Source organism: Schistocerca nitens, chromosome 5 (genome assembly GCF_023898315.1).
Source record: "Schistocerca nitens isolate TAMUIC-IGC-003100 chromosome 5, iqSchNite1.1, whole genome shotgun sequence".
NCBI lineage: Eukaryota > Metazoa > Arthropoda > Insecta > Orthoptera > Acrididae > Schistocerca > Schistocerca nitens.
Window position 1 is genome coordinate 153087600 of NC_064618.1, and position 25769 is coordinate 153113368.

The following is a 25769-nucleotide window of genomic DNA, read 5'->3' on the forward strand; positions in this document are numbered from 1 at the left end:
AGCCTCTACTGTAAGATTGCTAACTGGTGACAGAGTTTCAAACAGGTGTGACTTCCATATCTGTCATGGCCCAACCGACACCGATTCGCCTCCGATAGTTAGCTAAGAGACGTCGGGTTTAATGTGGATTGGCAACCACGTTGCAAATCTACGTTGTTCAACTGACGTTACAGAAGGTGAGGGGGTGGTCTGTGTACTTGTTAAAAATGGTTGCCTGAAGTGAGAATCGAACCCAGACTTTAAGCATAGGCAGATACAATCGTTTCCAATAGGCCACCTACCTACAATGAGCATTCGTTTAGGTTCGTGTCGTGAAGAACGATGCTCCACACGGAAAAAGAATTATGATTCCTTTGTGGCTGATTACAACGTATTCGAAACATTCATTTCCTTGTTCGTCCACATCGACATTCACTAGCAACCTTGGTTACCCAATGCGTGCTTTTTAATTGATTTTGTAATCACTGAAGTAAAATCCTGGAACAGTCATCTGCATGAATTAGCAACACGGTAGGATGGGGAAATTTCTGCCGGAAGTGTTGCTTTCCACTTGTGATTCTGTGCTGATGTATGTATTTATGGTGTGCTCCTAAATACACAAATATAAAACAAAGGAAGCTTGACAAGTCGGCCATAGCGGAGCATTGCCTAGAAAACGGACATAAAATACAGTTCGAAAATACAAAAGTGTTGGCTCATGCATCTAGATATTGAGACTCCGTTATAAAGGAAGCGGCAGAGATCCGTTTAAACAACAACAATTTCAACAGAGACCAGGGGTACACACTCAGCAGGGGGCAGGCGTTGGACAGCGAAAGAAAGCAAAGACAGATGCGCGACGCGCGAGCGACAGTTTCAAACGTGGCGCCTGCCCCTTGCGCCACCTGACGTCACCGGTGCTGCCATGGGCAATAGCTCCGCTAGCTGCCCGGGTCGACTTACGAGCGCGCGCCACATTGGGTCTATCTGATTAGCTGCTGATGATGTCATCATTCCTATATAAGCGAAAAAACCGTAGCAGCCCCGGATCCCTCCTCTGCCTTTTCTCATTCCCTCTCGCGTCTGCCCTGCCCCTCTCCCCCCTCCTGAGTCCCCTCCCTCCTTGGTCTCCCCCCCCCCTTTTTCGTTTTTTCCTCTCCTCGCTCCTTGTTTTTCCCCCTCCTCCAGGTCCCCCCCCCCCATCTGCCCTTGGCTCGGGAGTGTCATCTTTTTGCCGCCGTTTTCGTGCAGTGTTTTACAGTGAGTGTTCCGTGTTGTATGTCTTTTGGGAAGTGTTGCGAACGGCCATCATACTGTCGCTGGGTGTGATTTTTTATCTCTTGTGAACACCATGTTTTTTTAATTGTGTGTCTACTATGTTACTTGTCTGATTCCTGTGTGTTTTATTAACATTGCCAACCCCTTTGCTTTCTGTTTTAACTTTCCGCATTTTCCGCCATTTTCCACTGTAAGTTACCGTTTTATCGCCTGTTTTTCTTGTTTCTTTTCTTCTTCCATTTTTAAAAAAGTCTGTAGGCTGTAGAACAGCGTACTAAGCTGCTGCCAGCCCGCCCCCTTCGGGGGAACTGAAAATCAATAAAGGAAAAAAAAAACAGCCCCGGAGTCAGTGAACTCCTGACAACGATGGCGGAGATGGTCATCGAAAGCTCGAGGATTTTATTCGAATTGACGCAGCTTGAAAACCGAGAACGTTTTCTTCATGTATGCTGTCGCGAAAGACTCCGAGGACACAGAAAAAATAATAATTACAACAGCTACTGGAGTGTTGAGTCATCAAAATAATTCCCCCTAATCTCAATTTATGGTGTTTTGGCTGCCGTTGGTAAAGCTAAAACTATTCATATCTATGATTCAGCATCCATCCCAAGTTGCAGAAATGCAAATAAAAGTCATGACTGTACTGTGTCTTCTAAAAGCAAGGGGAGACACTAGGTATACAGCTATGCTGTGAAAACATCTTCCTGCCACTAGCTAGAGACGTGACAACATCTCAGAATATATCTGCCACCACTCTGACCTTCGATTTAGTTCCTGGATTGGCAAAGAATTATACTGCTATATTCGCTTCATATTATCTGTCATGTTGATTAAATATTCTGAATGGTTCTCCCATAAAGGATAGCATAAACCTAGGAAATTTGTGTTTTTGAGTCCAGGAAGCTCGTTTCAAACTGGAACCTCAAACACTTTCGCCTTTGACACTGCAAACTATCCATCTAGGCCATGATTTGGGCAAAGAGAGGGCTCAGTCTGACAGTTGTCCGCCAACTGAAGAGAAACGTCTGAAGAGGCATCAGTTTATTTTTATTTGGTAGTGTCAGAAGTGGCTATGCCCCGTAGGATTAGGGCTGGTTTTATTTTTTTGTTTCTGTTGCTACGTACCCTTAATGTACCAATAAAAAAGGGGGATGTAACATCTAGCGAAAAAGCGTAAAAAAGGAACTGAAAATTAGCTTAAATAAAAAAGGGGTAAAGTGTTCACAGTACAAAGGGAACACTGTAGTAACTGTCGGTTGTGTTCGCGCTGGGGACAAAAGTTTCACTTCTTGAGAGACACAGTTACCCTCAGGCGGACTGACAATCATTACAAATATTTTTCGAAAACTTCTCCCTCATAAGTTTTCTTTCTACTTTAATTCAATACGCTGTAGATCTAAAAACGAAAAATTTACAGATTTGTATTTTTGTTACTGCCGTTTTTTCTGCTTCTGCAGAGAAAGTTGTTAGTTTTTTGCGAAGAAACAATTGTAGTGACTTAACTGGGGCACTTAATAATTCGTTAACTGGATTCCCTTGTGTGTCTGCCCATACTGCAATATTCCCATACTTTTGTGGCAGTCCTGTAACAGTCCTTTAGTGTGAAGTGGACTGGTCGTAGTCTCAGACGGTTCCTTTCTGTTAAAAGTGCATAATATCTTGCTAATTCATGACAATTTGGGGGAGTTTGTGTCATGAGTACTTTGTTTTATTATAGGAGACTTCTGTTGTAACGTTACCATGGTAAGTTGCAATTTATCTGCATTAGTACAATGTGTACTTTGGAGCGTTTTCTTCGTTATAATTAGTAGAATATAAAGAGATATTACAGTTACTTTATTCAGCACAACAAATAAACGTAAGAAATAAGTTAGTCATCAGCAATATAGTCCCCCACATTGTCTAACATTATCGAATTCGTACTGTACTCAGTTGTGTGTCTCATTTTCTTTATAGCTTTTTTATTCCTGTTGTTTGGTCGTTGAATCGACTTCCTCGCTCTGTTTGCTTTTCTAATTTGAAACTGGTTGTGATTCGCAGCTTATGAGAAGCTATTTGGATATTCGTGTTGTCTAATCAGTGTTATGCTGTCTTTTCATTTGTGTTGTTATATGTTACATGTGGTGCCAATGAAATAATTCTTAAGGAAAACTGCTTTAAGTGAACACTATCAAAAAGAACATTATTTGGTCGTGATGTTGATAGTGCCAGGCGATGCTAAAATAGTGAACCACTTTTGGTGAATGAGCTGTATGTTTGTGGTACACATAAGACATAAAAGCAGAAGCAGCTGCTACAGCTCTTCAAGAGTAGGGCCATCCAAATAATTCCCTCTACTCTTTATTTATGATGTTCGATTTACAGTGGGTGAGTCTGGATATTATTCGTAATTATACTTTAGATGAAAATAATAGAGAAAGGCAAAAAAAATTCTGGGTTGTGCTTCACCTGTTTCGGGTGCCAATCAGCATGGTAGCAGACAGCTTCGTCGCGTCTTCGAAAGAAGAGATTCCCAAGTGCTAGGTAGCTCAGCACACCAGCGGATACAACATATTCTCCCTGTCGCTAGTCTAACGGAGAATTGGCAACGTTGTAGAATACATTTGGCAACTATGAGGTCGTCGATTTACTTCTTGGTGTGGTTCAGGATAGTCCTGCTCAATTCACATGATATTTCGTTGCCATTTCCGATAAATAATCCGACTGATTCTCATTTAAGATGCAACAGTAGATTGTCAAATTCGTTATTCGATTCCATAAAGCTCATTCCACGCAGAGTCTGCAACTAATCTCATATTTAACATTACTATTTCCCTATATTAATCAACAATACTGCACTGAGAGCACATTCCAAGCAGCACTGGCTTACGAGGTAAGTGGTAACGTGACTGCTTTCTGTAGGTAATCCCGCCTTTGCTCTAGATTCTCGTCTCTCTAGAGGTCTAAACATTTCGTCGGCTTTTTACTTCTTCTCTTAAGGAGCTATAAGCTTCCAGATCGAAACTCATTAAGGAAATCTAAACTTAACCATCTTAAGTCTCTTAGCAATATCGATTAGTACCGAAATTGCTGTTCTGGTACTGCGAACGGCTGACAGCAAGGGGAAACTACAGCCGTAATTTTTCCCGAGGGCATGCAGCTTTACTGTATGATTAAATGATGATGGCGTCCTCTTAGGTAAAATATTCCGGAGGTAAAATAGTCCCCCATTCCGATCTCCGGGCGGGGACTACTCAGAAGGACATCGTTATCAGGAGAAAGAAAACTGGCGTTCCACGAATCGGATCGTGGAATGTCAGATCCCTTAATTGGGCAGGTAGATTAGAAAATTTAGAAAGGGAAATGGATAGGTTAAAGTTAGATATAGTGGGAATTAATGAAGTTCGGTGGCAGGAGGAACAAGACATTTGGTCAGGTGAATACAGAGTTATAAATACAAAACCAAATAGGGGTAATTCAGGAGTACTTTTAGTAATGAATAAAAAAATAGGAGAACGGCTAAGCTACTACAAACAGCATAGTGAACACATTATTGTGGCCAAGATAGACACGAAGCCCACGCCTACTACAGTATTGCAAGTTCATATGCCAACTAGCTCTGCAGATGACGAAGAAATTGATGAAATGTATGACGAGATAAAAGAAATTATTCAGGTAGTGAAGGGAGACGAAAATTTAATAGTCATGGGTGACTGGAATTCAAGAATAGGAAAAGGGAGCGAAGGAAACATAGTAGGTGAATATGGATTGGGGCTAAGAAATGAAAGAGGAAGCCGCCTGGTAGAATTTTGCACGGAGCACAACTTAATCATAGCTAACACTTGGTTCAAGAATAATAAAAGAAGGTTGTATACATGGAAGAAGCCTGGAGATACTGACAGATTTCAGATGGATTATATAATGGTAAGATAGAGATTTAGGAACCAGGTTTTAAATTGTAAGACCTTTCCAGGGGCAGATGTGGACTGTGACCACAATCTATCGGTTATGAACTGTAGATTAAAACTGAAGAAACTGCAAAAAGGTGGGAATTTAAGGAGATGGGATCGGGATAAACTGAAAAAACCGGAGGTTGTGCCGGCCGGTGTGGCCGTGCGGTTAAAGGCGCTTCAGTCTGGAACCGCGTGACCGCTACGGTCGCAGGTTCGAATCCTGCCTCGGGCATGGATGTGTGTGATGTCCTTAGGTTAGTTAGGTTTAATTAGTTCTAAGTTCTAGGCGACTGATGACCTCAGAAGTTAAGTCGCATAGTGCTCAGAGCCAGCCGGAGGTTGTACAGAGTTTCAGGGAGAGAATAAGGGAACATTTGACAGGAATGGGGGAAAGAAATACAGTAGAAGAAGTATGGGTATCTTTGAGGGATGAAATAGTGAAGGCAGCAATCAAATAGGTAAAAAGACGAGGGCTAGTAGAAACCCGTGGGGAACAGAAGAAATATTGAATTTAATTGATGAAAGGAGAAAATATAAAAATGCAGTAAATGAAGAAGGCAAAAAGGAAAACAAACGTCTCAAAAATGAGATCGACAGGAAGTGCAAAATGGCTAAGCAGGGATGGCTAGAGGACAAATGTAAGGATGTAGAGGCTTATCTCACTAGGGGTAAGATAGATACTGCCTACAGGAAAATTAAAGAGACCTTTGGAGAAAAAAGAACCACTTGAATGAATATCAAGAGCTCAGATGGAAACCCAGTTCAAACAAAGAAGGGAAAGCAGAAAGGTGGAAGGAGTATATAGAGGGTCTATACAAGGGCGATGTACTTGAGGACAATATTATGGAAATGGAAGAGGATGTAGATGAAGATGAAATGGGAGATACGATACTGCGTGAAGAGTTTGACAGAGCACTGAAAGACCTGAGTCGAAACAAGGCCCCGGGAGTAGACAACATTCCATTATAACTACTGACAGCCTTGGGAGAGCCACTCCTGACAAAACTCTACCATCTGGTGAGCAAGATGTACGAGACAGGCGAAATACCCACAGACTTCAAGAAGAATATAATAATTCCAATCCCAAAGAAATCAGGTGTTGACAGATGAGAAAATTACCGAACTATCAGTTTAATAAGTCACAGCTGCAAAATACTAACGCGAATTCCATACAGTCGAATGGACAAACTGGTAGAAGCCGACCTCGGGGAAGATCAGTTTGGATTCCGTAGAAATGTTGGAACACGTGAAGCACTACTGACCCTACGACTTATCTTAGAAGAAAGATTAAGGAAAAGCAAACATACGTTTCGAGCATTTGTAGACTTAGAGAAAGCTTTTGACAACGTTGATTGCAATACTCTCTTTCAAATTCTGAAGGTGGCAGGGGTAAAATACAGGGAGCGAAAGGCTATTTACAATTTGTACAGAAACCAGATGGCAGTTATAAGAGTCGAGGGGTGTGAAAGGGAAGCAGTGGTTGGGAAAGGAGTGAGACAGGGATGTAGCCTATCCCCGATGTTATTCAATCTGTATATTGAGCAAGCAATAAAGGAAACAAAAGAAAAGTTCGGAGTAGGTATTAAAACCCATGGAGAAGAAACAAAATCTTTGAGGTTCGCCGATGACATTGTAATTCTGTCAGAGACAGCAAAGGACTTGGAGGAGCAGTTGAATGGAATGGACAGTGTCTTGAAAGGAGGGTATAAGATGACCATCAACAAAAGCAAAACGAGGATAATGACATGTAGTCTAATTAAGTCGGGTGACGCTGAGGGAATTAGATTAGGAAATGAGACACTTAAAGTAGTAAAGGAGTTTTGCTATTTGGGGAACAAAATAACTGATGATGGTCGAAGTAGAGAGGATATAAAATGTAGACTGGCAATGGCAAGGAAAGCGTTTCTTAGGAAGAAACATTTGTTAACATCTAGTATAGATTTAAGTGTCAGGAAGTCGTTTCTGAAAGTATTTGTATGGAGTGTAGCCATGTATGGAAGTGAAACATGGACGATAAATAGTTTGGACAAGAAGAGAATAGAAGCTACAGAGAATAGGTGCTACAGAAGAATGCTGAAGATTATATGGGTAGATCACATAACTAATGAGGAGGTGCTGAATAGAATTGGGGAGAAGAGGAACTTGTGGCACAACTTGACTAGAAGAAGGGATCGGTTGGTAGGACATGTTCTGAGACATTGAGGGATCACCAATTTAGTATTGGAGGGCAGCGTGGAGGGTAAAAGTCGTAGAGGGAGACCAAGAGATGAATACACTAAGCAGATTCAGAAGGATGTAGGCTGCAGTAGGTACTGGGAGATGAAGAAACTTGCACAGGATAGAGTAGCATGGAGAGCTGCATCAAACCAGTCTCAGGACTGAAGATCACAACAACAACAGATGTAAAGGTAGAAGTAGCATAGAGGGCTGCATCAAACCAGTCTTCAGACTGTAGACCACAACAACAACAACAGGTGAAAAATTCATGAAATTGTGACATTGCACCGTTGGTTCAACTTATATTTTCCTGTTTATACCGACGCATATCTTAACTTGTTTATAACACAATTCAACTGGTTGTATGTGGTATTGAATAATTAGATAACTGGGTTCTTTTTTGGATTTACTATCACAACAAGGCTTACATATTTCTGCGGTAATCCCGAAATTCGTGAGAAACTGCCGCATTTTAATTTATTACTTCGTTGCTACTAATTCTATACGCAACACTTTTCGCAAATAGTATCCACATATGTCACTGAATGTACCTACGAAACTGTACCGTTGTACGACACATAATTAAGAAAATACTACATCAAATACTGAGATGCGTGATTAACTGCCACATCATGCATGATTCTGTTCGTAACTCATTTCACTGACGGTACCCGCGTATTTCCCTGAATAAACCTAGAAAAACATATGATTTTACGGCGCATATTTCAGGAGATTCATCTTCATAAACAATCTGATGCATGAAAAACAGACGCTTTATGGATGGCGTTTCATCACATTTTCAACTTCATAAACCATTATATGCATGAAAAACAGATGCTTGATGGATGGCGTTTTATCAAATTTATACAACTAATCCTATCCACAAATCACAACACATTTCGAAGACAAAAGCCACATATACCATTTGATGCACCATTGTGCAGCGCGTAGTCCAGGAGATACCACATCATAAACGTTGATCTGTGTGTCAATGAAACTGCAGTGCGAAATTCGCTAGGGATACGGGTGAAGTAAGGGTACAAATACGTGTGAAATACTTGTATATATACGCGAAATAGATGTGACGTGTGCGTACGCCGGCAAAGACACTGGCAAAAAGATAATCCTAAACCCCTGGAACAATTTCAACCATGGACACAGATAGGGGGAAGTAGGTGATGGAGAGAGGCGGGGGGAGGAAAAATGGACAGAGAAACGAAAGAGCCATGTCTTGTCAGCAGTTACGGCTGATAAATCTGACATAGAGCTGAAGTAGCGTGGAATGACGCACCCGCAGCTGCCATCGAGGCTCAGTTCAACTCGATGCCCAGTCGTGTCAGAGCCGTTGTTTCTGACAGAGGTGGCAACTCTTTGTACCAAATTTCCAGCCCTCTACACCCCAAATCATCTGCAAATTGAATCATGCATTCCTCGTACCATACTGTATATTCACAACATGTAAAACTTCGTTGTTTACTATCCTTTCTTGTGTCGCTATTTTAATGGCCAGGAGTGCAGTATTTTAAAATGTTCTCCTCCTTTCCTACCCGTCAGGGACGCGAATCTTTTGTTCGCACTTTGTCAACTGTTACGTTTTCTTAAATGCTCTATGGTTGTTTCTGGTAGTTGCAGCAGTTGTGATGATACAAAGGTTTTTCCCGTATCACTTATCGCAGCCACGACATGTGATAAGTATTCTCCCGCTCCTGTTATTTTGAAGTATTACACAACAAACGCAATTTTCATATGTGTGACGATAATTTTTTTGAGAATTAGAAATGTGTGTAATTTATCAGTTTTTATGTTTCATGAGAGGCACAGCAGCTAAGTGGGAGCCGAAGGGATCTTCAACCATGTTATAAATGCTGACGACTTGAAACAGCCGAGGACCGCGCTCAAGAAGAAGATGCCGGGAGCTTCCCTTCGATGCTATGGCTAATGTTAATAAAACAATAAAAAGCAGTATCAGAATATTAAATGAAATTATGTGTGTTTAGTTCTCAGATAGCCACTCTTGCTGACACACATAGTCTATATTAAATTACATGGCAGTGGTGTGTACATAGTGTTCTGTTTGAATTAAAAAGTGTTCGTGCGATTAATATTTTGGAAATACTGAATCAAAAATATTTGCCAACGACGTGTTTAAAAAAAACTATGGAAAGTGACTTTACTGAATGAAAATTTAAAAGCTGATACGAAGCTAAGAGAAAAAGTAAATTTCTTACTTCGCGATTTTACCCGAAATTGATATAAACTGTGAATACTAAAATATTTTTAAAACATAATGATCTGATAGAGTATAGCAATGGAAAGGGTTTAGTTTTCTTATTCAAGAAGCGGCTAAAGTGATAACAAATTACGCAAATAACAATTTTCTGTGTTAGAGACTTATTAACACACACGCCAGAGATACCTGCATTCACTGATGTTGATGTTAAGAGTAATCCTCGGTCGTGGTAGTAACAGCAATCAACTGACAGAGAGAATCTTTGAATCAGATTACGTGATTGCATTTTAAACATAATTTTTTTAAGTACACATATTATTCAGTGCCCACAATTCGACTATTGGAGCAAAAAAGAAGCTGTCTAAATAACAACACTATCAATCTTCGAATATGCATGTACTGCATATAGATACAAGCGATCTCTGAAGAAAAAAAGCAGCAGACTTTAGATTTGCAACCGAACTACGGAAGATACACTTGGCCAGAAGATTACATAAGCTATAGTTGCATAGTACCCCTTCAAAGAGATCACAAGGTAATCACCGCGAAAATACTGCACAGTGTATGGAACAATAATTATGATTATCTTCATGATAACTGAAGTGGGTATTTCACTGCCGTATAGAGTGCATGACTCTGCGCGTCGCCATTTATACGGGCGATCGGAAAGTTTCCATTCGCGGGCCACACTAACCCCTAGCCTACATGTCGGTGCTTATACAGCAGCATCGGAGTTGCGCTAGGTTGCGTATATACTGCAGCAACGTTCTCAAACGCCAACTTTTTGATCGCCCCTTGAACAGAATGGGGCAAATAAAAGTGGCCTGGAAGAGTGGATACGACTGAACGTGAATGTATGCATATGTGAATGTGACCCGCACATCACGTGTACGCTCACCACGTGACCCACACCGGTTTAGAGCGCAATTTGGGCTGTATCAGTGTATGTGGAGCAGTGCAAAGGGGAAGATGGTACTCGCCGTGGAGCAGCGAGTGATCTTTGTGGAAAGTTACGCGACAAGAGTCTCGTGGAAATGGTATGGTCATTTGTTTGCTGAGAAGTTTAATGGTGTCAAAGAATGCTATTCAAAGCTTAGTCCGAAAATGGCTTCAAAGACAGGATCTGTTTGAGCAAGTCAAAAAAATTCAGAAACGTGTCCGCACGCCAGAAAATGTGGCTGCAGTTCACCAGAAAAATGCTTCAGAGTCTTATCGAATACTCCAACTGGAGCTACACATGCATCCCTAAAGAGTGTTTGCTGTTCATGCATTAAAACCAGGAGATGTTCATCAGCGACTGCAATTTTGTGAGTGGCTGTTCACTGAGGTAATAATGAATGGCTTGGACATGTATCTATTCTTTATGTCTGATGAAGCCCGGTTTCACCAGAGTGGCTATGTCAACACACAGAATCACAGGTTCTGGGCAACGGAGACTCCACATAACCTCCACTAAACACCATTGCATGATCAGAAGGTTGGTGATTAGTGTGCAAACTCTGCACGCCGCATCACTGGTCCCATCTTCTTTCATCAGACGCTGTCTTCGGCGCGCTACATTGTCGTCATTTTGAAACCATTTTAGCACCATTAACGGAGGAGGAAAACACCTACAGTCACTTCCAACAGGATGGAGCAACTGCACACACAGCCGTACGAACCTTTGAGCACATTTACACAGTCTACACGCCTCACGGAGTTGTTCGCAGAGATCACTCTAGTCGCGGCTCTAGCTGGCCACCGAGGTCACCTGATTTGTCAGTGATCGTCACTTTGTGTGTGGAGTCGTCAAGTCTAAGATTTATGGTAAAAACCCTCATAGTCTTCAAGAACTACTGCAGAACGTTTCGGATGAGATTGCGCCAATTTCAACAGTCCAACTTCAATCCGCCTTCAGCAACTTTCTGACCAGAATCGAAAAGTGCCAAGAGATGAATGGTGGTCACTTCCAGCATCTGATACAGTCACGTTAGTGCTGTATTTCCTACCCTCTGCTGTGTTTCTTCGTGCCCTGGAATTCTGTTCACCGGGCTACTTTTATTTGCTCCACCCTGTATATCTCCAAATTTCCAGTATATCATTCATTTTTATTCAGGCTTTGTTTGAAAACAATAATTCTGATTGTTGTTCCCTGGACACCCTTGCATGTTTGCGCTCATATAGCCGATAACACGGTCACTAAAAGAAGCGAGAGTTTTGCCTTCTGATACTAGGAACAAACTAGTAACTTAGTGGACTAATCAGAGACTCCTGACGTTATCATGGTTCTACTTTTTGGCCCAACGGACTAGCAGAATACCGACCTCTAACACGAATAGTTTTCTAATTTGGTGAACGAGTGGATTCTAAGAACATTTTCAGTGAGTAAAAATATTTGTACATAGTATATGTCAAGTCAAAGTACTATTCCTTGGGCATCATGAAGAAAACACACCGAAAATAAAAATCAATAAAACAGAAAAGACTTTAATAATACCGATCCCATTCACCACATATCGAAAAAGTGACAGGAAAGACAAATTAGGAAATAAATGACATCAGACCATAGCTTACGACGTTTATTGGCCGACACCAAACCGAACATGAAAAAGATTCCTAGAATTAAGCAGTGCCTACTGTGTCAGTGAATGCTTAATTTTTACGTTAGCGAAAAGCATGTAAACCATGTGAGTGTTATTTATTTGAAAATAAGGATACATTATTCACCATTCGACATTTCAAAAATAGGAATCTTAATTTTTATCTTTAATCTGAGGTTTAGTTAAATGTTACACGTTGCTGGGGCTGTCGACTGATATCTGCCTTCGTTCAGGAACAACGATTTCAATAAGGTTGGGAACCATCGCCCTAGCAGATTCGACTACGACTGTATGCCCTCGTTGGAATGCTGTAAAGTCAGTACCTCAAGCACGAAACAGTTACTTGTGGTACAGAGAGTCCTCTGTACTACTTACATGTACAGTGTAGAGAAATAAAACTTGTCTGGAAAATATTCCATGCGCTTTAAGACAGGCAATCCAACTTACATCATCACAACTGCGACTGGTGAAATAACTTTAGTTGCCTGTCTTAAGGTCCATGAAGTGTTTTCCAGACAGGTTCTACTTTGCCCACCCTGTAGAACTTTGGTCTCTTTTGTGGGTTTTCCACATCCGACTATGTGAATAGCGGACTGCTAACCAAGTCTCCCCTTAGTTAGACGATTCCCAAACATTTGGAAAACGTTCGCACTCTTTCACATGGATAACAATGCACGTAGAGACACACCGGTCACCCCTTAAATCAACTCTGCTAAATCCATAGCAGCCATGCCGACCTTGCATAAATGCGGGACAAAAGCAAGTAAACAGAAGTTAGTTGTGATGTAACATAACATACACTTTCGGCTGCTTCATAAAACTACTTGAAGTTATTGGTCCCTGTGAATATCGATTTTTATGCTTACTTTAACAGCTTTCTTCGTGTGGTTCACATTTACATATTTGTCTTCTATTTTACAACTTATCCCCAGATTTACTAACATGTACTGGAAACTAAAACCACATCCTATTCACAGTAACGCGAAAGGTTTTGTGGTGGATAGTTTCCATTAAGTATTCCTGCAAAGCCTGAGATGGGAACACTGCTCAATTTGACACTTCTTTAGCATTGCCTTATAAAAAAACTGATGCATTTCGATGCAAGCAGGAGGTCTAATATACCTTTTTTCTCTAACAACTAATTTTACTTAAAGTGTGACATTTTAAATATTATTAATTACTTATAAGCATCGATAACTCTCGTATCTCAGACAAAATCCACTTTCAGTTTCGTTATCCTTACATTCAGCTTACAATTACAAATAATACATAAAATAAAAGAGCAACTCAAAGAACTTTTTTTATATACCTGTGCGCATGTGCACTATTTCCTGTGTATTCCGTTACAAAGCGGTAGTAGCAAAGATGGCGACTAGTGAGTGAACAGAAAGCTTTTCGGTTTTACAGATTGCATGAAATGAATTTGCAGTGCAGTGCAACGTGCATTTCGTATTAAGTTCTACTGTAATCCTACAGGTGAGAATAAAATCCATAGATGATACCATCAGTTTGAAGACACCAGTTGTCTATGCAATGAGAAGTGTAGCCGGCCGCGGTGGTCTCGCGGTTCTAGGCGCGCAGTCCGGAACCGTGCGACTGCTACGGTCGCAGGTTCGAATCCTGTCTCGGGCATGGATGTGTGTGATGTCCTTAGGTTAGTTAGGTTTAAGTAGTTCTAAGTTCTAGGGGACTGATAACCACAGCAGTTGAGTCCCATAGAGCTCAGAGCCATTTGAACCATTTTTTTGAGAAGTGTAGAGGACGACCAAGAGTGACTGAAGAATGTATCGAATGAGTGAATCTTTCACGCTTTGCCCCAAGAAATCGTTTCGGAAGGCTAGTCGTGAATCAGCAGTTACAGTGACGACACTACTACGGCCTTACCGTTTACAGTTGTTACAAGCTCTAAAGCCCACAAACTGCATTTTACCTGCCAACTTTAAAACGAAATTTTGTTGTATGAGGATGAAGTTTTTCTGGATCGTATCGTCTTCAGTAATAAACATCTGAGGGTCAGAAAATCCCCTCGAAATAGTACTGTTACAACGAAACACTTCCAAATTGGGTGTTTTTGTGCCGTATTACAAACGTGATTTGCATGTCATAAGCATTGACATTTTGTGATGGACTCCCAATGTCATTTCGATGCTCTGAACTACCTGTACAATCGACCATTACCCTTCGACCATAGATACTAGTAGACTGGCTTTGCTGTGCAGAAGCTATAGGGCTGCTGTGACTCCAACATAAACCACGTGACTGTTGGCAAAACGTGGCGGGATTTCAAATCAGCGGTCTGCCATCCTATGTTTGTATCGTATTTTCCCCACATTTCTCGACTGACTGCCAAACGCTTCCAACAAAAATTACTTTTTTATTTGCGAAAAATTTGACCTGGATTTGTTCACAGTACCATTTATAAAATCTAACAAATACATCGAACGCCACTCTGGTAGGCGGCGGGACGAAATTACTAAAAACTATCAATTAAAATAAAATGTTAAAATTCTTTTAAACAGTAAGAGTGGGCTCGTGTCAAAACTTTAAACATTGGATTCGCCGCGTTTTGAGCTCTAGTCATTTATAAAAGAAAATGAGAATTGGGAATTATGTCAACTATAGGTGCCAAATTGTCGACTTTAGGAGCAGGTCCATTTTAGAGTATCAATTTTAGGTGCACTTCAAAGGTTCAGTTCCCACAATTTTTACAAAAGTTTAAACTATCAGTTTAAAAAAATTATATTTTATATGAAAGGTGAGACTCTGAAGTTTCATAAAATAATTTTGGAGCCTAGGTTTAAAAATGACAGACACTGTAAAAATAAATTACAAATATACATTGTGAATAATAACTAACTTATCAAAACACTTCTCTGCGAAGTGCTTCGAGCAAAGGCGGGTATGTGCAGATGGCTTAAAGTTTTTCCGTTTTAGGGCCTGTATCCAAAGCTGCCTTCGGTTTTCATCCGTAGGGAACCTATGAGTAGGAACGAGAAACAATTATACTTACTTCTGTAACCGAATTATCATAGATACTTTCCAAAATGTAATACGAGTCTGACTTTACAGGCATCACTTTCAACACTTTAATTTACGTGATACTCTATTTCAAGTGTAAAAAACGTATGAAAGTCACTTCAGCAGATTTCAATAAACGCGTCTGCACTATCATAGAAACACTTACACGTGAGATGTAATGCCATTTCTACCGACAAAACGCTGAGTACAGCCATAAGCGCAACACGAAACAACCATGTTTTGCCAACATTCACGTGACTTCAGCCCAGGGATGTTGGAGCCACGAAAATGACGTCAGGGCCAGTCTATTATATTTATGGTCGAAGCCATCACCACAGATCAAAATTACGTGAATTTGAATCGTTAGACATGTCGTACTGCTGACGTAGGGTTTGTCTCACGGCATGGGAATGACGTCAGTAATCACTAGAATCAAAGCAGCAGCTACAGCTGAAGGAGGACAGTAAGACTTTTGCAGTTGTGTGGGCAATTGTCGAGGAGACAGTCTTGGAACGCTATCGACCATGGGGGTATTATATCTCCATGCTGTCGACAGCTGCAGGTCTCCATTTGTTTTCTAGGTGGCACTGTCTTCTTTTTCCAGTATGAAGTTCGCAACCCTAATGCAGCGAGAAAGTTTAGCGCATCTAACTGGTGTTGCACTTTTTTTTATTTTGAAAGCCAAATAAACAAACTTAACGCTAAGTTTTTGTTTTGTCTTTTATTAAGTTAAAAGGCATTTTAAACATATAATGGAACCGTAGACGTGTAATCCTGGATAACCAGAGACAAGTTAAATATATCAATAGGAGCCGTGGATCAAAGATTCTACGTTCTAAGTGTCGCCATGAAACAATGCCTTTTAAAATAGACTATAGGAGACCATAACAGGCAACATAAAATTTCCCAGGATCGACTATAGGGTGGAAAAAAACGAATGTAGTTTATTTATTAATCTGGGGCTCGGAGAGGTGAGATACATAAATCAACATTCGCGAGTTACAGATGTGTACACATGCTTATTTCAGGTTTCATACCTTCAATGCTAATGCTGCTGTAACTCTTTCGTGTGGACTTATAACATCTACCATTATTGTACCCCACATTTTAATCAGAGAAATTAAAAGTGACAGGAGAGTGATTGACACTGAAGTAATTACATCAATCGCTGATATAGCTTCATTTCACAGAGTAACTTTTTTGTTTGTCATTAGTCTTCTGATTGGTTTGATGCGGCTCTCCACGATTTCCTATCTGGTGCCAATCACTTCATCTAAGAGCAGCACCTGCACCCTATTTCATTAATTATTTCTTGATGTATTCCAATCTCTATCAACCCCTATAGTTTTTGTCCTCTACAGCTCCCTCTAGTACGATGGAAATTATTGGAAGATATTCCCTGAAGCCTTGAAGCACATCGTATCATCTTGTCCCTTCTTCGTGTCAGTGTTTTCCGTATGTTCCTTTCTTCGCAGGTTTTACGGAGAGCCTTCTCATTCCTTATCAGTCCACCTGACTTTCAACGTTCCTCTGTAGCACTACACCACAAGCATTTCGATTCCCTCCTGTTCCGGTTTCCCTGCTGTCCATATTTTACTACCATACAATGCTGTGCTCCAAAAGTACATTCTAAGACATTTCTTCATCAAATTAAGACGTATGTATGATTCAAGTAGATTCTTCATGGCCGGGAATGCCCTCTTTGCCAGTACTAGTCTGCTTTTTATTTCCTCTTTGTTGCGTCCGTCATGAGTTACTTTGCTTCCAAGCTAGCAGAATCCCTTAAATCTACGTCCACGTCTACATCTACATCGGCACTCCACAGTCCACTTTACGGTGCACTGCAAAGGGTACCCCATATCACTACTAGTCATTTCCTTTCCTATTCCACTCGCAAAAAGAGCGAGGGAAAAACGACAGTCCATATCCCTCCGTATGAACGCTTATTTCTCGTATCTTATCTTCGTGGTTCTTACGCGCAATGTGTGTTGGTGGCAGAAGAACCGTTCGGCAGTCAGCTTCAAATGCCGGTTCTCCAAATTTTCTGAATAGTGTTCTTCGAAAAGAATGTCGCCTTCCCTCCAGGGATTCCACGTTTGAGTTCCTGAAACATCTTCGCAACACTTGCATGTTGTTCGAACCTACTAGCAACAAATCTAACAGCCTGCCTCCGAATTGCTTCGATATCTTCCTTTAATCCAAGCAGTACTCAAGAACAGGTCGCACTAGCGTCCTACACGCGGTCTCCTCTACAGTCCAACCACACTTTCCTAGGATTCTCCCAATGAGCCAGAGTCGACCATTCGCCGTTCCTACTATAATCCTCAAAAAAATGGTTCAAATGGCTCCGAGCACTATGGGACTCAACTGCTGAGGTCATCAGTCCCCTAGAACTTAGAACTAGTTAAACCTAACTAACCTAAGGACATCACAAACATCCATGCCCGAGGCAGGATTCGAACCTCCGACCGTAGCGGTCTTGCGGTTCCAGACTGCAGCGCCTTTAACCGCACGGCCACTTCGGCCGGCCACTACAATCCTCACATGCTCGTTCCATTTCATATCGCATTTCAACGTTACGCCCAACTACACTCCTGGAAATTGAAATAAGAACACCGTGAATTCATTGTCCCAGGAAGGGGAAACTTTATTGACACATTCCTGGGGTCAGATACATCACATGATCACACTGACAGAACCACAGGCAACAGAGCATGCACAATGTCGGCACTAGTACAGTGTATATCCACCTTTCGCAGCAATGCAGGCTGCTATTCTCCCATGGAGACGATCGTAGAGATGCTGGATGTAGTCCTGTGGAACGGCTTGCCATGCCATTTCCACCTGGCGCCTCAGTTGGACCAGCGTTCGTGCTGGACGTGCAGACCGCGTGAGACGACGCTTCATCCAGTCCCAAACATGCTCAATGGGGGACAGATCCGGAGATCTTGCTGGCCAGGGTAGTTGACTTACACCTTCTAGAGCACGTTGGGTGGCACGGGATACATGCGGACGTGCATTGTCCTGTTGGAACAGCAAGTTCCTTTGCCGGTCTAGGAATGGTAGAACGATGGGTTCGATGACGGTTTGGATGTACCGTGCACTATTCAGTGTCCCCTCGACGATCACCAGTGGTGTACGGCCAGTGTAGGAGTTCGCTCCCCACACCATGATGCCGGGTGTTGGCCCTGTGTGCCTCGGTCGTATGCAGTCCTGATTGTGGCGCTCACCTGCACGGCGCCAAACACGCATACGACCATCATTGGCTCCAAGGCAGATGCGACTCTCATCGCTGAAGACGACACGTCTCCATTCGTCCCTCCATTCACGCCTGTCGCGACACCACTGGAGGCGGGCTGCACGATGTTGGGGCGTGAGCGGAAGACGGCCTAACGGTGTGCGGGACCGTAGCCCAGCTTCATGGAGACGGTTGCGAATGGTCCTCGCCGATACCCCAGGAGCAACAGTGTCCCTAATTTGCTGGGAAGTGGCGGTGCGGTCCCCTACGGCACTGCATAGGATCCTACGGTCTTGGCGTGCATCCGTGCGTCGCTGCGGTCCGGTCCCAGGTCGACGGGCATGTGCACCTTCCGCCGACCACAGCCGACAACATCGATGTACTGTGGAGACCTCACGCCCCACGTGTTGAGCAATTCGGCGGTACGTCCACCCGGCCTCCCGCATGCCCACTATACGCCCTCGCTCACAGTCCGTCAACTGCACATACGGTTCACGTCCACGCTGTCGCGGCATGCTACCAGTGTTAAAGACTGCGATGGGGCTCCGTATGCCACGGCAAACTGGCTGACACTGACGGCGGCGGTGCACAAATGCTGCGCAGCTAGCGCCATTCGACGGCCAACACCGCGGTTCCTGGTGTGTCCGCTGTGCCGTGCGTGTGATCATTGCTTGTACAGCCCTCTCGCAGTGTCCGGAGCAAGTATGGTGGGTCTGACACACCGGTGTCAATGTGTTCTTTTTTCCATTTCCAGGAGTGTATATAAACGACGTGACTGTGTCAAACAGGACACTACTAATACTGTATCCCAAAATTAAAGGTTTAGATTTCCTACTCATCCACACTAACCTACATTTTTCTACATTTACAGATAGCTGCCACTCATCACACCAACTAGTAATTTTGTCTATCATCTTGTATCCTCCTGCAGCCGCTCAACGACGACACCTTTACGTACACTGCAGCATCATCACCAAACAACCGCAGATTGCTGCCCACCCTGTCCGCAAAATCATTTATATATAGAGAGAGTGACAGCAGTCCTATCACACTTCTCTCGAGCATTCCTGATGATACCCTTGCCTCTGATGAATATTCGCCTTTGAGAACAACATACTGAGTTCTGTAACATAAGAAGTCTTCGAGCCACTCACATATATGTGAACCTATTCCACCTGCTCGTACAGCCTTAAGTGGGACACTGTGTCAAAAGCTTTCCAGGAATTTATAAATATGGAATTTGCCTGTTGTCCTCATCCATAGATCGCAGTATATCATGTGAGAAATGGGCAAGCTGGGTTTAACGCGAGCGATGCTTCCTAAAACCATGCTGGTTCGTGGACACCAGCTGCTTTGTCTCAAGAAAATTTATTATTTTCGAACTGATCACATGTTCAAGGATTCTGGTGCACACCTATGTTAGGGTTATTCCCTGCAGGTCCGTTCTTTTGCCCTTCTTATACAAAGGAGCCATATGCTCTTTTTTCCAGTCGCCTGGGACTTCGGTCTGGACTAGAGATTCACGAGAAATGCAAGCCAAGTAAGGGGCTTTAACTTCGCGTAGTTCGTGACCACCAGTTCCGATGTTATGTTTCCCGCTACTCTCGTTTCTGCTATTTTGCCTTTTTCCGGTTTACTCACATTCCATACTCCGTACTCATTAGACTGATCATTCCCTTCAACAGATCCTGTAGTTCTTCTTAACTTTCACTGAGGACAGCAATGTCGTCAGCGAATCATATCATTTATATCCTTTCACCTTCAATTTTAATCCTACTCTTGAACCTTTCTTTCATTTCCATCATTGCTTCTTCGAGCTATGGATTGAACAGTAGGGGCGAAAAACTGCATCCGCATTTTACACCTTTCTTATTCCGAGCATTCCGTTCTTCTTTTTTCCAGTCCTACTGTTCCCGTCTTTCCTTGGTGCTTTTCCTCTTTTTCTCAGGATTTCAGATGTCTTGCACCGTTTCACATTGTCGAACGCTTTTTCTAGATCGAGAAATCCTGTGAGTGTATATTGATTTTTCTTCAGTCTTGCTTCTATCATCGAGCGCAAAGAGTCAAATCAAAATTCTCTATTACGTTCTGAAATTTATTGCAGTTCTCGGTTAATGTGAGAGTAAGCTTTTCGTATCATTAATCATTCTTCATACGACGCATAATGTCTCCTCTTTCGTAGTTTTTCTCTTCGAATTGTAAGGTGGCCAAAACGAACAAATCGACGTCCTCAGAGCTCGAAGTATTCGAGCTACAAATCAATTCTTGTACAAGCATGCTTGGTCTGTGTGGAAGCGAGGGCCATCTGTGAACAAGTTTGCAAAAAACTCTTGCGGTGAACGCTGAAATAGTTCTGGGATTTCATTGGAAATCTCGCTGGATACACTTTCTATTAGTCAGCATCTATTACATATTCTGGCTTTCTTCAGACTGGTACTGAATTTCAAGTTTTATCTGCAGGGTAGGATGTGAGTTCAGTTTGAGATGATTTTCTTTTCGTAGGGAGGGGAAGGATAGGGTTGGGCGCCCTTGGAGCTTCAGATTAAATGACCAAAAGTTATGTTAAAACTACATTAACAACATAATTATTTAATACTATGTATACATTGTTTTCTTGAGTTGAAGCACAGCATTGCACGGTAGTGACTCATCGACAGTGGGAAAACTGGAACAGCCGAGAATCGAAGCGTACGAGATGTGATGCTACAGAAGAATATTGGTAACCGGGGGTGTGATAAAATAAGGAATGAGGAGGTTTTCCAAGGAATCGGTGAAAAATAGAACATACGGAAAACACTGATAAGAAGAAGGGACAAGATGATAGGACATGTGTTGAAGGCATTAGGGAATAGTCTCCATGGTGCTAGAGGGAACCCCAGAGGGTAAGCCGGCCGCGGTGGTCTTGCGGTTCTAGGCGCTGCAGTCCCGAACCGTGGGACTGCTACGGTCGCAGGTTCGAATCCTGTCTCGGGCATGGATGTGTGTGATGTCCTTAGGTTAGTTAGGTTTAAGTAGTTCTAAGTTCTAGGGGACTGATGACCTAAGATGTTAAGTCCCATAGTGCTCAGAGCCATTTGAACCATTTGAAACAGAGGGTAAAAACTGTAGAGGAAGACAGAGTTTGGGGTACATCCAGCAAATAACTGAGAACGTAGGATGCAAGTGCTACTCTGAACCGAAGAGGTTGGCGCAATAGAGGAATTTGTGGCGGGCTACACCAAACCAAACAGAAGACCGAAGACTTAAAAAATTAATTAATTAATTAAAAAACAACGGAAGTAAAACGTGTATGGTAAGGAGGTTCAGTCAGAAAAAGAAGAGAAGCTTTTTAAATGTGGAGCTACAGAACAATAGTTAATATTAGATGGATAGATCGAACAGCTAATGGCGAAGTGCTGAATCGAGCTGAGAGAAAATACAAAGGAGGAATCGGTCGTTAGCAGACGTCCTGCGGAATCAGCGAATCGTCTGTTGGTAATGGGGGGAAGTGTGTGTGGTAAAATCGTAAATACAGAAAACACGTTCAAATGTGTGTAGGTTCCATTAGTAGTTCATGGAAGAAGAGACTTGCACAGGATGGTGAGAGCTGCACCAAATCAGTCTACGGGAGGGGGGCGGGGGGGGGGGGGTTGGTTGTCCATAAAGAGCTCCACAAAAGAGGCCGCCTAATCTGCAGGCTGAGTCGGTGATTCAACTAAGGACTCGACGGTATGGCATTATTGGCCAGGAGGTCCCTCTGGGGTTGTTTGGTCTCCTAGTGCAAGTCTTTTTATTTGACGCGACTTGGGCGACCTGCCCCTCGACGATGATGAAATGATGATAAAGGCACTCCACCACCCAGTCCCCAAGCGGAGGAAATCTCTGAAGCAGAATGCACTCGGACTCTGGCCCCCTGCATATCAGGCAGGCGTACTGACCACTCAGCTACGCAAGCAGACACTAAGGACTCTGAACAGATAACAAAATGCCGAAATCGTGAATCTGTTTATTAAGCGAAGCAACATTTATAATGTTGACTTACTTAAACTATGAAATTTTTTGTAAGTCGTATTTCAAACATGTAGAACATTGTAATAATTTTCAGCGATCTTAGATATTCTATGCAACTTGCTAAATAACGGGCAGTTCAAGTGAAACGTAAATTTACTTATTTAGTTTACGATGGTTATGCAATGTTCAAAATACGCTATGGTTAGAATCATTAGTTGCGCCATCTTACTTGTTTAAAACTTGCAATACAAATGTAAAATATTAATTTTATATATTAATAATAATACAAAAAATATGTAATATAATAATATAAAAAATTAAATTTAAAAATTTTCACATGATTGATCTCTGTTATCATAGTAAACAACGAATACAAGATGAAATTGAGAAAAAGTAAATATTCAATTGCCTGAAGAAAGTGGTTTCAATTTGGAACTACTCCTCATTTCATGAGGTATATTTGAAAGCAATTTCTCATTTTACCTGAACACAATTCCACATCTCGAGACATCCATGAACCCATAATGCCTAAAACAAATTATAGCCCTAAATAACGAGCAAAAGCGGGCCTAAAATTTAACAAATTTATATCAAAAGTACATGCTGCTCCGGTGGTTCCATTTCGAAATCACTCATAAAAGCAGCAGTACAAACTCAAATTTACTTTGTAGTAAATTTAGGTATATTGATTTTCACTGTCAGTGAGTTCAGCAATATGACCATTACATGGAAAAAAATACTGCATGTCACTGTCTCCCTCATACACCTAGTACAGTCTCCGCGCCAGCTGTTGCTTTGACTGCAGTAAGTGACTGCTACAACGCACAACGTTCACAGAAGTAGCTCAGTGTACCACTAGATGTCTCTGTCTTGCAACAGCATCGGTGGTTTCATCCGAAAGCACTGATACGAAAAAAAATTAATAAAATATGGCTTGAGGCAGAAACCATTGGTACTAAAAGGGTTAATTTGACGAACTCTTGAGTATTAGGAGAAGGCGTCGTAAATTCTGAAGACTCAAGGAAACATTCGAAGGTCTAGCTGTTAGTAACTTATACAGGGTGACGACAATAAACCAGACAAACTGCAGGGACGAAAATCCTTGAATGCCGTGCACTCCGCCTTGCCTTCCGTATCCGCCTTCCTTCCCCCACACAGCTCCTGTATGAACTGATCCGCTTCCCCCACCTCCTCCTGTTCCTCCAACATCTCCGCCTCCTTTACATTGTTCGCAGGCTTGATCCCCCCCACCCTCTGGTTTCCTCCTTCCTCTCCACGCCCCGCCCGTTGCCGCGCCTCTATCGCTGTATCCCTCCATCTCTCCACCTCCACACTCTCCATCTCCTTCATCAGGGCAATTTCCAACACCTCCCCCTCCCGGATGACGAACTTCGCCATGCCATCTACCCTTCCTTCCAACTACAACCTGGCCTTGTCCCCCCCCCCCTCCCCAGGGCCCCCTTTTCCTCTTTCCTCCTTCTCCCAGAGTGGATTTTCCTCCGTCCCCCCTTCCCCTCAGACCCTGCACCCCATACTTGCCTCTCTCCTTCCCACGTCCCTCCCTACCTGGCCCTCTTCCGCGCGCCCCCCGCTCACCTCCCCCATCTCTTCCCCTCCCTCCCTTCTTCAGGTCTCCCTCATCTCCTAGCGCCTGGCAGATCCTCTGTATTGATAATCATCAGTGTGCCACATCAGTGTTGTGTTTAGTGCTGTTTCTCGTGTGCGTCAAGAGGTGTGATTTTAATTGTGTCCTGCCTTGAGGTTCGCCGTCAGTGTTACGTTATGTGCTATGCCATCCGTCACTACCTTTATGCTCCAGTCATACTGTGCCTTGTGTTCTTTTACCCGTCGCAGTGTGTGGCTTTTTGTGTGTGCTACTTTTAAACAGTTTTTTATCTCCATTTTACAGTCACCCCGTTTTTTGTCTATTGCCTTCCATGATGTTCCCCCTTTTTTATATCTATGTTCACCTTATTCTCTCCTTTGCTATTTTTAAATGTCTTCTATTGTTTTGTTCTATGTCTTTCGGCTGAAGAGCAGCGCCTATGCTGCTGCCAGCCCGCCCCTATGGGGAATTGAAATACACTAAAGGAAAAAAAAAAAAAAGACAGGGACGAATTCCTCACTCGAAATGGAGAAAAAAAGGTCCTATGAAAATGTGTCCGGAAATGCATAGTTGTCGCGTACGTTGGCGTTGATGAATGAAAGTTCGTCTGACCACGTGCCGTGTGCTCCTTGTGTGTTGCAGGCTGTGTGGTTGACACAGCGTATTGTAAGCAGCAGAATCGTCCGGTATAGACCTCAGAAACAAGACGAGATGGTGTCTGTGTACGGTAAAGCACGTGGAAACAGTAGAGAGGTAGCACAGGTATACCAAAACAAGTACTTTCACAAACACCATCCACATCACACAACATTTCTAGCCCTTTTTGGGCGTTTGTATGATCATGGATCCTTCCAGGCAGACGAACGTGCAGGGAGGCGGCAGACTGCGCTTGCACCAAATTTAGAGTACCGGGTTCTACAGGAAATTGAGACGAAACCTACTTCAAGCTCCAAGCAAGTGGCCCGCCAACATAGCATAAGCTAAAGTACGATTACGTGTGTTCCATATGACAACGCGTGCTTTGCATCCCATGGAGGCCACATTAGACAACTGTTGTGACATGGATGCGATGCAGCTCTGTGCTGTGGTCCGGTAAGATTTGTCATTGTACACACAACACCATCACTCCCGGACGCATGTTCATAGGAACTTTTTTCTTCTATTTCCAGTCAGGAATCCGTCCATGAAGTTTTTCAGTTTTATTAATGTACACCCTGTATAAAACAGAGGAGAGTACAGCTACGTCTACATGACAACTCTGTAATTCATACTTAAGTGCGTAGCTGAAGGTTCATCGGATCAGAAGCAGACTATTTATCTACCGTTCCACTCTCGAACAGCACGTGGAAAAAATAAACACTTATTAAATGTATCCGTGTGAACCCCGATTTCTCCTATTTTGTTGCGATGATCATTTATCCCTGTTGTAATATTTCTGGCTTAGTCAGCCATCATATTAGGCTCCAAGAAGCTGTTCCCAGAGCAGTGGAGATGCAAGAAGTATATAGATGACGAAATGTGGGGTGAGGTACCCGTGACAGATGTTAGATTCGGTACCATTCCCGTGAGAAAGACCGCCTGCATAATGCTACTGCTCTGTGATTGGCTGCTGTGTTCGGAACAAGGGCGCCAAAACGTTAAAGTATAGTTATTATTATTAGTTAAATTACTTATTGGAATGGCTTCACTTTTTAATGTATCT